General features: G+C 47.9%; 25 non-coding genes across 25 annotated transcripts; all 25 read right to left on the bottom strand.

Moving 5' to 3' along the window:
• Positions 1-4,163: 4,163 nt before the first annotated feature.
• Positions 4,164-4,236, bottom strand: trnav-aac (transfer RNA valine (anticodon AAC)). Its single transcript has one exon. It is a non-coding gene; the product is annotated as a tRNA-Val (tRNA).
• Positions 4,237-4,628: 392 nt separating this feature from the next.
• trnav-cac (transfer RNA valine (anticodon CAC)) lies at positions 4,629-4,701 on the bottom strand. Its single transcript has one exon. It is a non-coding gene; the product is annotated as a tRNA-Val (tRNA).
• A 598-nt stretch (positions 4,702-5,299) lies between these two features.
• Positions 5,300-5,372, bottom strand: trnav-cac (transfer RNA valine (anticodon CAC)). The gene has a single exon. It is a non-coding gene; the product is annotated as a tRNA-Val (tRNA).
• A 598-nt stretch (positions 5,373-5,970) lies between these two features.
• trnav-cac (transfer RNA valine (anticodon CAC)) lies at positions 5,971-6,043 on the bottom strand. The gene has a single exon. It is a non-coding gene; the product is annotated as a tRNA-Val (tRNA).
• A 123-nt stretch (positions 6,044-6,166) lies between these two features.
• On the bottom strand, positions 6,167-6,239 carry trnav-aac (transfer RNA valine (anticodon AAC)). The gene has a single exon. It is a non-coding gene; the product is annotated as a tRNA-Val (tRNA).
• Positions 6,240-6,642: 403 nt separating this feature from the next.
• Positions 6,643-6,715, bottom strand: trnav-cac (transfer RNA valine (anticodon CAC)). The gene has a single exon. It is a non-coding gene; the product is annotated as a tRNA-Val (tRNA).
• A 123-nt stretch (positions 6,716-6,838) lies between these two features.
• On the bottom strand, positions 6,839-6,911 carry trnav-aac (transfer RNA valine (anticodon AAC)). Its single transcript has one exon. It is a non-coding gene; the product is annotated as a tRNA-Val (tRNA).
• Positions 6,912-7,313: 402 nt separating this feature from the next.
• On the bottom strand, positions 7,314-7,386 carry trnav-cac (transfer RNA valine (anticodon CAC)). The gene has a single exon. It is a non-coding gene; the product is annotated as a tRNA-Val (tRNA).
• A 123-nt stretch (positions 7,387-7,509) lies between these two features.
• On the bottom strand, positions 7,510-7,582 carry trnav-aac (transfer RNA valine (anticodon AAC)). The gene has a single exon. It is a non-coding gene; the product is annotated as a tRNA-Val (tRNA).
• A 402-nt stretch (positions 7,583-7,984) lies between these two features.
• trnav-cac (transfer RNA valine (anticodon CAC)) lies at positions 7,985-8,058 on the bottom strand. The gene has a single exon. It is a non-coding gene; the product is annotated as a tRNA-Val (tRNA).
• A 123-nt stretch (positions 8,059-8,181) lies between these two features.
• Positions 8,182-8,253, bottom strand: trnav-aac (transfer RNA valine (anticodon AAC)). The gene has a single exon. It is a non-coding gene; the product is annotated as a tRNA-Val (tRNA).
• Positions 8,254-8,472: 219 nt separating this feature from the next.
• On the bottom strand, positions 8,473-8,545 carry trnav-uac (transfer RNA valine (anticodon UAC)). The gene has a single exon. It is a non-coding gene; the product is annotated as a tRNA-Val (tRNA).
• Positions 8,546-8,811: 266 nt separating this feature from the next.
• Positions 8,812-8,884, bottom strand: trnav-cac (transfer RNA valine (anticodon CAC)). Its single transcript has one exon. It is a non-coding gene; the product is annotated as a tRNA-Val (tRNA).
• Positions 8,885-9,007: 123 nt separating this feature from the next.
• On the bottom strand, positions 9,008-9,080 carry trnav-aac (transfer RNA valine (anticodon AAC)). Its single transcript has one exon. It is a non-coding gene; the product is annotated as a tRNA-Val (tRNA).
• Positions 9,081-9,483: 403 nt separating this feature from the next.
• Positions 9,484-9,556, bottom strand: trnav-cac (transfer RNA valine (anticodon CAC)). The gene has a single exon. It is a non-coding gene; the product is annotated as a tRNA-Val (tRNA).
• A 123-nt stretch (positions 9,557-9,679) lies between these two features.
• trnav-aac (transfer RNA valine (anticodon AAC)) lies at positions 9,680-9,752 on the bottom strand. The gene has a single exon. It is a non-coding gene; the product is annotated as a tRNA-Val (tRNA).
• A 385-nt stretch (positions 9,753-10,137) lies between these two features.
• Positions 10,138-10,210, bottom strand: trnav-cac (transfer RNA valine (anticodon CAC)). The gene has a single exon. It is a non-coding gene; the product is annotated as a tRNA-Val (tRNA).
• Positions 10,211-10,333: 123 nt separating this feature from the next.
• On the bottom strand, positions 10,334-10,406 carry trnav-aac (transfer RNA valine (anticodon AAC)). Its single transcript has one exon. It is a non-coding gene; the product is annotated as a tRNA-Val (tRNA).
• Positions 10,407-10,625: 219 nt separating this feature from the next.
• Positions 10,626-10,698, bottom strand: trnav-uac (transfer RNA valine (anticodon UAC)). Its single transcript has one exon. It is a non-coding gene; the product is annotated as a tRNA-Val (tRNA).
• A 265-nt stretch (positions 10,699-10,963) lies between these two features.
• trnav-cac (transfer RNA valine (anticodon CAC)) lies at positions 10,964-11,036 on the bottom strand. The gene has a single exon. It is a non-coding gene; the product is annotated as a tRNA-Val (tRNA).
• A 123-nt stretch (positions 11,037-11,159) lies between these two features.
• Positions 11,160-11,232, bottom strand: trnav-aac (transfer RNA valine (anticodon AAC)). The gene has a single exon. It is a non-coding gene; the product is annotated as a tRNA-Val (tRNA).
• Positions 11,233-11,813: 581 nt separating this feature from the next.
• On the bottom strand, positions 11,814-11,886 carry trnav-aac (transfer RNA valine (anticodon AAC)). Its single transcript has one exon. It is a non-coding gene; the product is annotated as a tRNA-Val (tRNA).
• Positions 11,887-12,271: 385 nt separating this feature from the next.
• Positions 12,272-12,344, bottom strand: trnav-cac (transfer RNA valine (anticodon CAC)). Its single transcript has one exon. It is a non-coding gene; the product is annotated as a tRNA-Val (tRNA).
• A 123-nt stretch (positions 12,345-12,467) lies between these two features.
• On the bottom strand, positions 12,468-12,540 carry trnav-aac (transfer RNA valine (anticodon AAC)). The gene has a single exon. It is a non-coding gene; the product is annotated as a tRNA-Val (tRNA).
• Positions 12,541-12,925: 385 nt separating this feature from the next.
• On the bottom strand, positions 12,926-12,998 carry trnav-cac (transfer RNA valine (anticodon CAC)). Its single transcript has one exon. It is a non-coding gene; the product is annotated as a tRNA-Val (tRNA).
• Between the last annotated feature and the right edge of the window lie 110 nt (positions 12,999-13,108).

The raw sequence follows: 13,108 nt of genomic DNA, 5'->3' as shown, positions 1-13,108 counted from the left end.
GAGCGCGTCGGGGTTCAGTGAACGCCGCGACGGCTGCCACGTAAACCTTGAGAGTGGAGGGGGACCTGCCCTTGTCCAGCATCTCCTGAAGGAAAACAAGCAAAGACGGCACCTCGCACGACCGTGGGTCCAGATTTTTGTCGGTGCACCATTTTGAGAACACAGACCATTTAGACGCATAGAGCCTTCTCGTGGAAGGTGCTCTAGCCTGTATGATAGTGTTTCTTACTCCCTCTGGCAAATCGACGAATAGTCGTTGATCACCCATGCATGTAGCGCCCAGCGCTGTGGATGGGGGTGCCAGATCGTGCCGCGAGCTTGAGAGAGGAGATCTGCTCTGACTGGGATTGGCCACGGGGCTGTCTGTGACAGCTGAGTGAGGTCCGGAACCCAAGTCTGACTCTCCCAGCGCGGGGTTATGAGGAGCACCGAGTGGCGTGTGTCCCTGATCCTCTGAATTACCTGCGGTAGCAGAGCGATCGGAGGGAATGCATAGAGCGGGCGGCGAGGCCATTCCTGGGCTAGCGCGTCCTCGCTCCTTGAAAAAAATATTGGGCAGTGAGCGTTCTCTTCTGACGCGAAGAGGTCCACTTCTGCTCTGCCGAATAGCCGCCACAGTATTTGGACCGTTTGTGTGTTCAGGGACCATTCTCCTGTGGAGATGAGGTTCCTGGACAGTATGTCTGGACCGTCGTTCAGATGGCCCGGCACATGCGTCGCTCTGAGCGAGAGCAGGCGGCTCTGAGACCAAACTAGAATGCGGTGTGTCAGCAGGAAGAGATTCCTGGATCTGACACCGCCCTGACGGTTGAGATAGGAGACCACAGCCATGTTGTCCGAACGGATCAGGACGTTGTGTCCCCGAATGAGCGGGAGGAAGCGCGAGAGCGCGTTCTCGACCGCAAGCATTTCCAGACAGTTTATGTGCAAGGGGCTTTCCTGAGTCGACCAATGGCCGAAGGCCGGTGAGCCCTCGCAGACCGCACCCCAACCCGTGTTGGATGCGTCTGTCGAGATGACCTTTCGGCGGGAAAAGGTCCCCATCGTGACGCCTCGCCGAAACCATTCTGCTACTGTCCATGGCTGCAGTGCCGTGAGACATGTCTGCGTAACCCTGATCAGCTGGCGGCCCGTGTTCCACGCGCGGTGGGGTACACGGCTTTTTAACCAGAGCTGAAGCGGGCGCATGTGCAGAAGGCCCAGCTGAAGCACAGCGGAGGCTGAGGCCATGTAACCCAGCATCCTCTGAAAAGTTTTCAGAGGTGTGCGGGTGCCCATCTGAAAAGAGGCGGCTAGTCGCTGAACACTGCGCGCGCGCTGTGTAGACAGGCGAGCCGTCATTGTGACCGAGTTCAAATCTATTCCTAGGAAGGAAATCGATTGACTGGGTTGAAGGGAGCTCTTCGTCCAGTTGACAGAGAGGCCCAGCGTTTTCAGATGGTCGAGGAGAACTGCGCGGTGCGACAGAAGCTCCGTCCGTGATTGAGCCAAAATCAGCCAGTCGTCCAGATAATTCAATATGCGCAGCCCCTGGCTCCGCAGGGGGGCGAGCGCCGTATCCATACACTTCGTGAAGGTACGGGGCGCCAGGGATAAGCCGAACGGGAGAACGGCGTATTGATAAACATGACCCTCGAAGGCGAAACGTAAGAATGGCCTGTGACGGGGATTTATCTGGATCTGAAAATAGGCGTCTTTCAGGTCTAGAGAGATGAACCAGTCCCCCTGGCGCACCTGCGCGAGGAGTTTCCTGATAGTGAGCATCTTGAACGGTCTCTTCATGAGCACTTTGTTCAAAAACCTGAGATCTAAAATCGGTCTGAGGCCGCCGTCTTTCTTGGGAACCAGAAAATAACGGCCGTAAAACCCCGACTCGGTCATAGATGGCGGGACTCTCTCTATAGCGGCCTTTTGCAACAGTGTCGCAATTTCTGAGCGGAGCGTGTTGGCGGCCAGCGGGCTGACAGTAGATTCGAGCCAAGCGCGCGAACGAGGCGGGCGGTGGCGAAACTGTAGCAGATAGCCGTTCTTTATAATGCTTAGCACCCACGGGGAAATGCCTGGAATGGCTTCCCACGCTTTGGAGCATGCGGCTAGTGGCCGAATGGCTATATCGCCCTGATTGCTGCACATAGCGGGCTGGACACAGTGTGTGGGCGCGCTTTGAATGTGTGTGGCAACAGGACTTACACTCAGAGAGGAGTCTATGGGCCGTGAAACAGAGCGAGCAGAGAGGGGACACGCGCATGAGCTCGTGGGCGTGTTTATGTTCTCTGATACTAGAGCGGGCTGTGCCCGCTTCATGTGGGGGGGCTCTGAGAGAGACACGGGATATGTTATGCTTGTGTGTATGGGTGAACACATGATTGTGGGCACATTTTCTACACAACTGGCATATTTTCTCTTTTTGAGATTTCTCTAGGTAGCCGTAAAAACGGCTTTTTGTCGCTCGCAAGCGGGCTGGGACACCGGCTTGTTTGTGGCGGTAAACACTACAGCAGTCGGCGAAACAACGGGGACTGGCAGAGGGTGAAGCTTTGACGGCGGTCCGGCCGCAGCGGGAGAGCGCCGTCGTTTTCTTGACTGTGCTAGGCAGACTTCTGATGATCAGGCTTCAGCGTGATCTTGGGTCGCGGGCCCCGTGGGGGCGGCGGTCTGCGGCGGCTGTCAGAGCGAGAGCGAGGGCGGTCTGCGGCGGCTGTCAGAGCGAGAGCGAGGGCGGCCGCCCTGTCGGCCTGACCGGCGGCGGCATAGGCGCGAGCATGAAAGCTCGAGGTCGCTCTGCAAGCTTTCGAAGGAAGCGTGGGGGAAGAGCGCCATCTAGCAGAGGGCGGGCAGAGGTGGGCGGCGACCAAGTCCTCAACGGGCGGCATGGCTGAATAACCTTTTTCGGCGGCTCCGTCCACCGAGCACAGCGAGGCGGAGATATCGGAGCGGTTTCTGGCCGAGAGTGGGGCATTCCAGGACTTCGTCAGCTCTGTGTGAAGTTCAGGCAGGAATGGGGCGGCCCGGTTGCACGCGGGGGTCGAGCGCCGATGAAAAAAGCTGCCGTCCATCCGGTTCGGGGCCTGCTCGGGTGGAGGAGACCACTCGAGACCGAGGCGTTCGACGGCCTGTGAGAGGAGGCGAATTAGTTCCTCCTCTATTCCGGCGCGGATCCCCGCCGACTCTCTCGTGGAATCCTTCTCCTCCGCGGCGTCATCGGAAGCGACAGAGCGGCCACTCGGCGGCAACTGTATGCCCGGCTGGGGCGGGGAGGGAGAGCGGGAAGCGGGAGGCGGCGGCCCGCATGGTTCCGCAGGGGGCTCCGGTGGCCTCTGGGCGCGGCGTTTCTTCTTCCGCGGCGAAGAGAGAGGCGGCGCGGGAGCGAATTTAGCCGCCAGAAGTCGTGCCGGCAGGGACGACAACGGCAGGCTCTCACAGAAGTCGCATCCTCCATCAGCGAGGGCGAGTTCCGCGTGCTCGAGTCCCAGGCAGAGAGCGCAAATGACATGGCGGTCTCCGTCCTCGAGAGGAGCGCGGCAAGAGCCGCAGGCGAAGCGAGGCATCTTTAAAAAGACGCTCGCGCTCTTTTAGAAATATGAGAGAAGGATACAGTCGTCGGATGGCACTAGCTTGCAGGGCGGCTGAAGGTGGCGAAGACGGCCGGCTTCTTCAGGGTCCGGGACCTCGCTAGAGTGATGCCTTCTCGACGGCGACGGCTTTTCGCAAGACAGCAGAAGCGTGTAGCTCGCTGTAGATGAAATGAATCAACATATAAGCCTGGGAGAGACTGTTATATACACCATAGCCACGCCCATTCTGGCGGGCCATGACGCAATGAGCGCGCGGGCGCTTCTCATTGGCAGCGGGTTCAGCCCCGCTCTCCCATAGGCTTAAGCAGTTCTCTCTGAGCGGACCAATGAGCTGCTAGCTAGCCTGCTCAAGGTCTGCCGCAGAGGAACTGCGTTGTTAAATGGATACAAATTATGAAATAATTTTTTGGCTTCAAATTCTCAGCAAAGATGAATCTTTCCCGCAGCGTAAGCTAGCTTACGCAATACGAGAGAACCTCTCGTAAGAGAACTGCTGGTGCACGCTTGTTAAAAAGTGTATGAAGGAAAAGCGAGCTGAACCCTCCTATTGTGGCAAACAGTTTAAATTTTCTGTCAAAACCCGACTGCTGTTTCTACTCGGTTTCGAACCGAGGACCTTTCGCGTGTTAGGCGAACGTGATGACCACTACACTACAGAAACCTCATGATGTGTCACATGTGCTTTTTCGAAGATGGCGAAGATGACTGCAAGCAATGTGACAATCTGTGTAAATTCCACAAACAACAGATAAGAGCTCATTCGGAATGGCAGTCTGCCTACAGCTCCTTGGTACGATGGCCTTCACCTATTTCAAAAGGGTACGCTTGTTCAAAAGCGACTGAAACAATAGACTGCCCAGTGTTCTTAAAATGGCAAAAAGCTGCTATTTTTGGTGGCAGACGAAACATTCTTTATTACTCTACAGGAAACCTCAATGGTCATTTGTTTTGTTTTAGTCCTTTTCTAAAGAGTTTACACCGCAAATCGCCCTGCAAGTGTACTGACCTGCTCAACAGAAAACCACATAAGAAATTTTAGCAACTACCACCCACAGTTTCCACCCAGTTTCGAACTGGGGACCTTTCGCGTGTGAGGCGAACGTGATAACCACTACACTACGGAAACATGTCTTCTGGGTGCATACAGAAATCTTCTGGTGCACGCTTGTTAAAAAGTGTATAAAGGAAAAGTGAGCTGAACCCTCCTATTGTGGCAAACAGTTTAAATTTTCTGTCAAAACCCGACTGCTGTTTCTGCTCGGTTTCAACCGAGGACCTTTCGCGTGTTAGGCGAACGTGATGAACACTACACTACAGAAACCTCATGATGTGTCACATGTGCTTTTTTCGAAGATGGCTCCATCCCATAATCTTTCCTGCAAGCAATGTGACAATCTGTGTAAATTCCACAAACAACAGATAAGAGCTCATTCGGAATGGCAGTCTGCCTACAGCTCCTTGGTACGATGGCCTTCACCTATTTCAAAAGCGTACGCTTGTTCAAAAGCGACTGAAACAATAGACTGCCCAGTGTTTTTAAAATGGCAAAAAGCTGCTATTTTTGGTGGCAGACGAAACATTCTTTATTACTCTACAGGAAACCTCAATGGTCATTTGTTTTGTTTTAGTCCTTTTCTAAAGAGTTTACACCGCAAATCGCCCTGCAAGTGTACTGACCTGCTCAACAGAAAACCACATAAGAAATTTTAGCAACTACCACCCACAGTTTCCGCCCAGTTTCGAACTGGGGACCTTTCGCGTGTGAGGCGAACGTGATAACCACTACACTACGGAAACATGTCTTCTGGGTGCATACAGAAATCTTCTGGTGCACGCTTGTTAAAAAGTGTATAAAGGAAAAGTGAGCTGAACCCTCCTATTGTGGCAAACAGTTTAAATTTTCTGTCAAAACCCGACTGCTGTTTCTGCTCGGTTTCAACCGAGGACCTTTCGCGTGTTAGGCGAACGTGATGAACACTACACTACAGAAACCTCATGATGTGTCACATGTGCTTTTTTCGAAGATGAATCCATCCCATAATCTTTCCTGCAAGCAATGTGACAATCTGTGTAAATTCCACAAACAACAGATAAGAGCTCATTCGGAATGGCAGTCTGCCTACAGCTCCTTGGTACAATGGCCTTCACCTATTTCAAAAGCGTACGCTTGTTCAAAAGCGACTGAAACAATAGACTGCCCAGTGTTCTTAAAATGGCAAAAAGCTGCTATTTTTGGTGGCAGACGAAACATTCTTTATTACTCTACAGGAAACCTCAATGGTCATTTGTTTTGTTTTAGTCCTTTTCTAAAGAGTTTACACCGCAAATCGCCCTGCAAGTCTACTGACCTGCTCAACAGAAAACCACATAAGAAATTTTAGCAACTACCACCCAAAGTTTCCGCCCAGTTTCGAACTGGGTACCTTTCGCGTGTGAGGCGAACGTGATAACCACTACACTACGGAAACATGTCTTCTGGGTGCATACAGATATCTTCTTGTGCACGCTTATTAAAAAGTGTATAAAGGAAAAGTGAGCTGAACCCTCCTATTGTGGCAAACAGTTTAAATTTTCTGTCAAAACCCGACTGCTGTTTCTGCTCGGTTTCGAACCGAGGACCTTTCGCGTGTTAGGCGAACGTGATGACCACTACACTACAGAAACCTCATGATGTGTCACATGTGCTTTTTTCGAAGATGGCTCCATCCCATAATCTTTCCTGCAAGCAATGTGACAATCTGTGTAAATTCCACAAACAACAGATAAGAGCTCATTCGGAATGGCAGTCTGCCTACAGCTCCTTGGTACGATGGCCTTCACCTATTTCAAAAGCGTACGCTTGTTCAAAAGCGACTGAAACAAAAGACTGCCCAGTGTTCTTAAAATGGCAAAAAGCTGCTATTTTTGGTGGCAGACGAAACATTCTTTATTACTCTACAGGAAACCTCAATGGTCATTTGTTTTGTTTTAGTCCTTTTCTAAAGAGTTTACACCGCAAATCGCCCTGCAAGTGTACTGACCTGCTCAACAGAAAACCACATAAGAAATTTTAGCAACTACCACCCAAAGTTTCCGCCCAGTTTCGAACTGGGGGCCTTTCGCATGTGAGGCGAACGTGATAACCACTACACTACGAAAACATGTCTTCTGGGCGCATACAGAAATCTTCTGGTGCACGCTTATTAAAAAGTGTATAAAGGAAAAGTGAGCTGAACCCTCCTATTGTGGCAAACAGTTTAAATTTTCTGTCAAAACCCAACTGCTGTTTCTGCTCGGTTTCGAACCAAGGACCTTTCGCGTGTTGGGCGAACGTGATGACCACTACACTACAGAAACCTCATGATGTGTCACATGTGCTTTTTCGAAGATGGCTCCATCCCATAATCTTTCCTGCAAGCAATGTGACAATCTGTGTAAATTCCACAAACAACAGATAAGAGCTCCTTCGGAATGGCAGTCTGCCTACAGCTCCTTGGTACGATGGCCTTCACCTATTTCAAAAGCGTACGCTTGTTCAAAAGTGACTGAAACAATAGACTGCCCAGTGTTCTTAAAATGGCAAAAAGCTGCTATTTTTGGTGGCAGACGAAACATTCTTTATTACTCTACAGGAAACCTCAATGGTCATTTGTTTTGTTTTAGTCCTTTTCTAAAGAGTTTACACCGCAAATCGCCCTGCAAGTGTACTGACCTGCTCAACAGAAAACCACATAACAAATTTTAGCAACTACCACCCAAAGTTTCCACCCAGTTTCGAACTGGGGACCTTTCGCGTGTGAGGCGAACGTGATAACCACTACACTACGGAAACATGTCGTCTGGGCGCATACAGAAATCTTCTGGTGCACGCTTGTTAAAAAGTGTATAAAGGAAAAGTGAGCTGAACCCTCCTATTGTGGCAAACAGTTTAAATTTTCTGTCAAAACCTGACTGCTGTTTCTGCTCGGTTTCGAACCGAGGACCTTTCGCATGTTAGGCGAACGTGATGACCACTACACTACAGAAACCTCATGATGTGTCACATGTGCTTTTTCGAAGATGGCTCCATCCCATAATCTTTCCTGCAAGCAATGTGACAATCTGTGTAAATTCCACAAACAACAGATAAGAGCTCATTCGGAATGGCAGTCTGCCTACAGCTCCTTGGTACGATGGCCTTCACCTTTTTCAAAAGCGTACGCTTGTTCAAAAGCGACTGAAACAATAGACTGCCCAGTGTTTTTAAAATGGCAAAAAGCTGCTATTTTTGGTGGCAGACGAAACATTCTTTATTACTCTACAGGAAACATCAATGGTCATTTGTTTTGTTTTAGTCCTTTTCTAAAGAGTTTACACCGCAAATCGCCCTGCAAGTGTACTGACCTGCTCAACAGAAAACCACATAAGAAATTTTAGCAACTACCACCCACAGTTTCCGCCCAGTTTCGAACTGGGGACCTTTCGCGTGTGAGGCGAACGTGATTATCCACTACACTACGGAAACATGTCTTCTGGGTGCAGACAGAAATCTTCTGGTGCACGCTTGTTAAAAAGTGTATAAAGGAAAAGTGAGCTGAACCCTCCTATTGTGGCAAACAGTTTAAATTTTCTGTCAAAACCCGACTGCTGTTTCTGCTCGGTTTCAACCGAGGACCTTTCGCGTGTTAGGCGAACGTGATGACCACTACACTACAGAAACCTCATGATGTGTCACATGTGCTTTTTTCGAAGATGGCTCCATCCCATAATCTTTCCTGCAAGCAATGTGACAATCTGTGTAAATTCCACAAACAACAGATAAGAGCTCATTCGGAATGGCAGTCTGCCTACAGCTCCTTGGTACGATGGCCTTCACCTATTTCAAAAGTCCAAGGACTTTGTAGCGAATTTCAGCATATATATTAAAAACGGCTTCACTTGTTTCCGCCCAGTTTCAAACTGAGGACCTTTCGCGTGTAAAGCGAACGTGATAACTACTACACTACGGAAACGTGATTTGAAAAACAGTCCGACCTCTTCTAGCGTACGCTTGTTCAAAAGCGACTGAAACAATAGACTGCCCAGTGTTCTTAAAATGGCAAAAAGCTGCTATTTTTGGTGGCAGACGAAACATTCTTTATTACTCTACAGGAAACCTCAATGGTCATTTGTTTTGTTTTAGTCCTTTTCTAAAGAGTTTACACCGCAAATCGCCCTGCAAGTGTACTGACCTAATCAAAAGAAAACCACATAAAAAATTTTAGCAACTACCACCCACAGTTTCCGCCCAGTTTCGAACTGGGGACCTTTCGCGTGTGAGGCGAACGTGATAACAACTACACTACGAAAACATGTCTTCTGGGTGCATACAGAAATCTTCTGGTGCACGCTTGTTAAAAAGTGTATAAAGGAAAAGTGAGCTGAACCCTCCTATTGTGGCAAACAGTTTAAATTTTCTGTCAAAACCCAACTGCTGTTTCTGCTCGGTTTCGAGCCGAGGACCTTTCGCGTGTTAGGCGAACGTGATGACCACTACACTACAGAAACCTCATGATGTGTCACATGTGCTTTTTTCGAAGATGGCTCCATCCCATAATCTTTCCTGCAAGCAATGTGACAATCTGTGTAAATTCCACAAACAACAGATAAGAGCTCATTCGGAATGGCAGTCTGCCTACAGCTCCTTGGTACGATGGCCTTCACCTATTTCAAAAGCGTACGCTTGTTCAAAAGCGACTGAAACAATAGACTGCCCAGTGTTCTTAAAATGGCAAAAAGCTGCTATTTTTGGTGGCAGACGAAACATTCTTTATTACTCTACAGGAAACCTCAATGGTCATTTGTTTTGTTTTAGTCCTTTTCTAAAGAGTTTACACCGCAAATCGCCCTGCAAGTGTACTGACCTGCTCAACAGAAAACCACATAAGAAATTTTAGCAACTACCACCCACAGTTTCCGCCCAGTTTCGAACTGGGGACCTTTCGCGTGTGAGGCGAACGTGATAACCACTACACTACGGAAACATGTCTTCTGGGTGCATACAGAAATCTTCTGGTGCACGCTTGTTAAAAAGTGTATAAAGGAAAAGTGAGCTGAACCCTCCTATTGTGGCAAACAGTTTAAATTTTCTGTCAAAACCCGACTGCTGTTTCTGCTCGGTTTCGAACCGAGGACCTTTCGCGTGTTAGGCGAACGTGATGACCACTACACTACAGAAACCTCATGATGTGTCACATGTGCTTTTTTCGAAGATGGCTCCATCCCATAATCTTTCCTGCAAGCAATGTGACAATCTGTGTAAATTCCACAAACAACAGACAAGAGCTCATTCGGAATGGCAGTCTGCCTACAGCTCCTTGGTACGATGGCCTTCACCTATTTCAAAAGCGACTGAAACAATAGACTGCCCAGTGTTCTTAAAATGGCAAAAAGCTTCTATTTTTGGTGGCAGACGAAACATTCTTTATTACTCTACAGGAAACCTCAATGGTCATTTGTTTTGTTTTAGTCCTTTTCTAAAGAGTTTACACCGCAAATCGCCCTGCAAGTGTACTGACCTGCTCAACAGAAAACCACATAAGAAATTTTAGCAACTACCACCCACAGTTTCCGCCCAGTTTCGAACTGGGGACCTTTCGCGTGTGAGGCGAACGTGATAACCACTACACTACGGAAACATGTTTTCTGGCTGCATACAGAAATCTTCTGGTGCACGCTTGTTAAAAAGTGTATAAAGGAAAAGTGAGCTGAACCCTCCTATTGTGGCAAACAGTTTTAATTTTCTGTCAAGACCCGACTGCTGTTTCTGCTCGGTTTCGAGCCGAGGACCTTTCGCGTGTTAGGCGAACGTGATGACCACTACACTACAGAAACCTCGTGATGTGTCACATGTGCTTTTTTCGAAGATGGCTCCATCCCATAATCTTTCCTGCAAGCAATGTGACAATCTGTGTAAATTCCACAAACAACAGATAAGAGCTCATTCGGAATGGCAGTCTGCCTACAGCTCCTTGGTACGATGGCCTTCACCTATTTCAAAAGTCCAAGGACTTTGTAGCGAATTTCAGCATATATATTAAAAACGGCTTCACTTGTCTCCGCCCAGTTTCGAACTGAGGACCTTTCGCGTGTAAAGCGAACGTGATAACCACTACACTACGGAAACGTGATTTGAAAAACAGTCCGACCTCTTCTAGCGTACGCTTGTTCAAAAGCGACTGAAACAATAGACTGCCCAGTGTTCTTAAAATGGAAAAAGCTGCTATTTTTGATGGCAGACGAAACATTCTTTATTACTCTACAGGAAACCTCAATGGTCATTTGTTTTGTTTTAGTCCTTTTCTAAAGAGTTTACACCGCAAATCGCCCTGCAAGTGTACTGACCTGCTCAACAGAAAACCACATAAGAAATTTTAGCAACTACCACCCACAGTTTCCGCCCAGTTTCAAACTGGGGACCTTTCGCGTGTGAGGCGAACGTGATAACCACTACACTACGAAAACATGTCTTCTGGGCGCATACAGAAATCTTCTGGTGCACGCTTGTTAAAAAGTGTATAAAGGAAAAGTGAGCTGAACCCTCCTATTGTGGCAAACAGTTTAAATTTTCTGTCAAAACCCGACTGCTGTTTCTGCTCGGTTTCGAACCGAGGACCTTTCGCGTGTTAGGCGAACGTGATGACCACTACACTACAGAAACCTCATGATGTGTCACATGTGCTTTTTTCGAAGATGGCTCCATCCCATAATCGTTCCTGCAAGCAATGTGACAATCTGTGTAAATTCCACAAACAACAGATAAGAGCTCATTCGGAATGGCAGTCTGCCTACAGCTCCTTGGTACGATGGCCTTCACCTATTTCAAAAGCGACTGAAACAATAGACTGCCCAGTGTTCTTAAAATGGCAAAAAGCTTCTATTTTTGGTGGCAGACGAAACATTCTTTATTACTCTACAGGAAACCTCAATGGTCATTTGTTTTGTTTTAGTCCTTTTCTAAAGAGTTTACACCGCAAATCGCCCTGCAAGTGTACTGACCTGCTCAACAGAAAACCACATAAGAAATTTTAGCAACTACCACCCACAGTTTCCGCCCAGTTTCGAACTGGGGACCTTTCGCGTGTGAGGCGAACGTGATAACCACCTCACTACGCAAACATGTCTTCTCGGTGCATACAGAAATCTTCTGGTGCACGCTTGTTAAAAAGTGTATAAAGGAAAAGTGAGCTGAACCCTCCTATTGTGGCAAACAGTTTAAATTTTCTGTCAAAACCCGACTGCTGTTTCTGCTCGGTTTCGAGCCGATGACCTTTCGCGTGTTAGGCGAACGTGATGACCACTACACTACAGAAACCTCGTGATGTGTCACATGTGCTTTTTTCGAAGATGGCTCCATCCCATAATCTTTCCTGCAAGCAATGTGACAATCTGTGTAAATTCCACAAACAACAGATAAGAGCTCATTCGGAATGGGAGTCTGCCTACAGCTCCTTGGTACGATGGCCTTCACCTATTTCAAAAGCGACTGAAACAATAGACTGCCCAGTGTTCTTAAAATGGCAAAAAGCTGCTATATTTGGTGGCAGACGAAACATTCTTTATTACTCTACAGGAAACCTCAATGGTCATTTGTTTTGTTTTAGTCCTTTTCTAAAGAGTTTACACTGCAAATCGCCCTGCAAGTGTACTGACCTGCTCAACAGAAAACCACATAAGAAATTTTAGCAACTACCACCCACAGTTTCCACCCAGTTTCGAACTGGGGACCTTTCGCGTGTGAGGGGAACGTGATAACCACTACACTACGAAAACATGTCTTCTGGGCGCATACAGAAATCTTCTGGTGCACGCTTGTTAAAAAGTGTATAAAGGAAAAGTGAGCTGAACCCTCCTATTGTGGCAAACAGTTTAAATTTTCTGTCAAAACCCTACTGCTGTTTCTGCTCGGTTTCGAACCGAGGACCTTTCGCGTGTTACGCAAACGTGATAACCACTACACTACAGAAACCTCATGATGTGTCACATGTGCTTTTTTCGAAGATGGCTCCATCCCATAATCTTTCCTGCAAGCAATGTGACAATCTGTGTAAATTCCACAAACAACAGATAAGAGCTCATTCGGAATGGCAGTCTGCCTACAGCTCCTTGGTACGATGGCCTTCACCTATTTCAAAAGCGACTGAAACAATAGACTGCCCAGTGTTCTTAAAATGGCAAAAAGCTGCTATTTTTGGTGGCAGACGAAAGATTCTTTATTACTCTACAGGAAACCTCAATGGTCATTTGTTTTGTTTTAGTCCTTTTCTAAAGAGTTTACACCGCAAATCGCCCTGCAAGTGTACTGACCTGCTCAACAGAAAACCACATAAGAAATTTTAGCAACTACCACCCACAGTTTCCGCCCAGTTTTGAACTGGGGACCTTTCGCGTGTGAGGCGAACGTGATAACCACTACACTACGGAAACATGTCTTCTGGGTGCATACAGAAATCTTCTGGTGCACGCTTGTTAAAAAGTGTATAAAGGAAAAGTGAGCTAAACAACAGATAAGAGCTCCTTCGGAATGGCAGTCTGCC

Source organism: Rhinichthys klamathensis, unplaced genomic scaffold (genome assembly GCF_029890125.1).
Source record: "Rhinichthys klamathensis goyatoka isolate OS25496 unplaced genomic scaffold, OSU_Roscu_1.1 h1tg000173l_1, whole genome shotgun sequence".
NCBI classification, from domain to species: Eukaryota; Metazoa; Chordata; class Actinopteri; order Cypriniformes; family Leuciscidae; genus Rhinichthys; species Rhinichthys klamathensis.
Note: the sequence above shows the minus strand (reverse complement) of the source record. Positions and strands in the feature narration are given on the sequence as shown.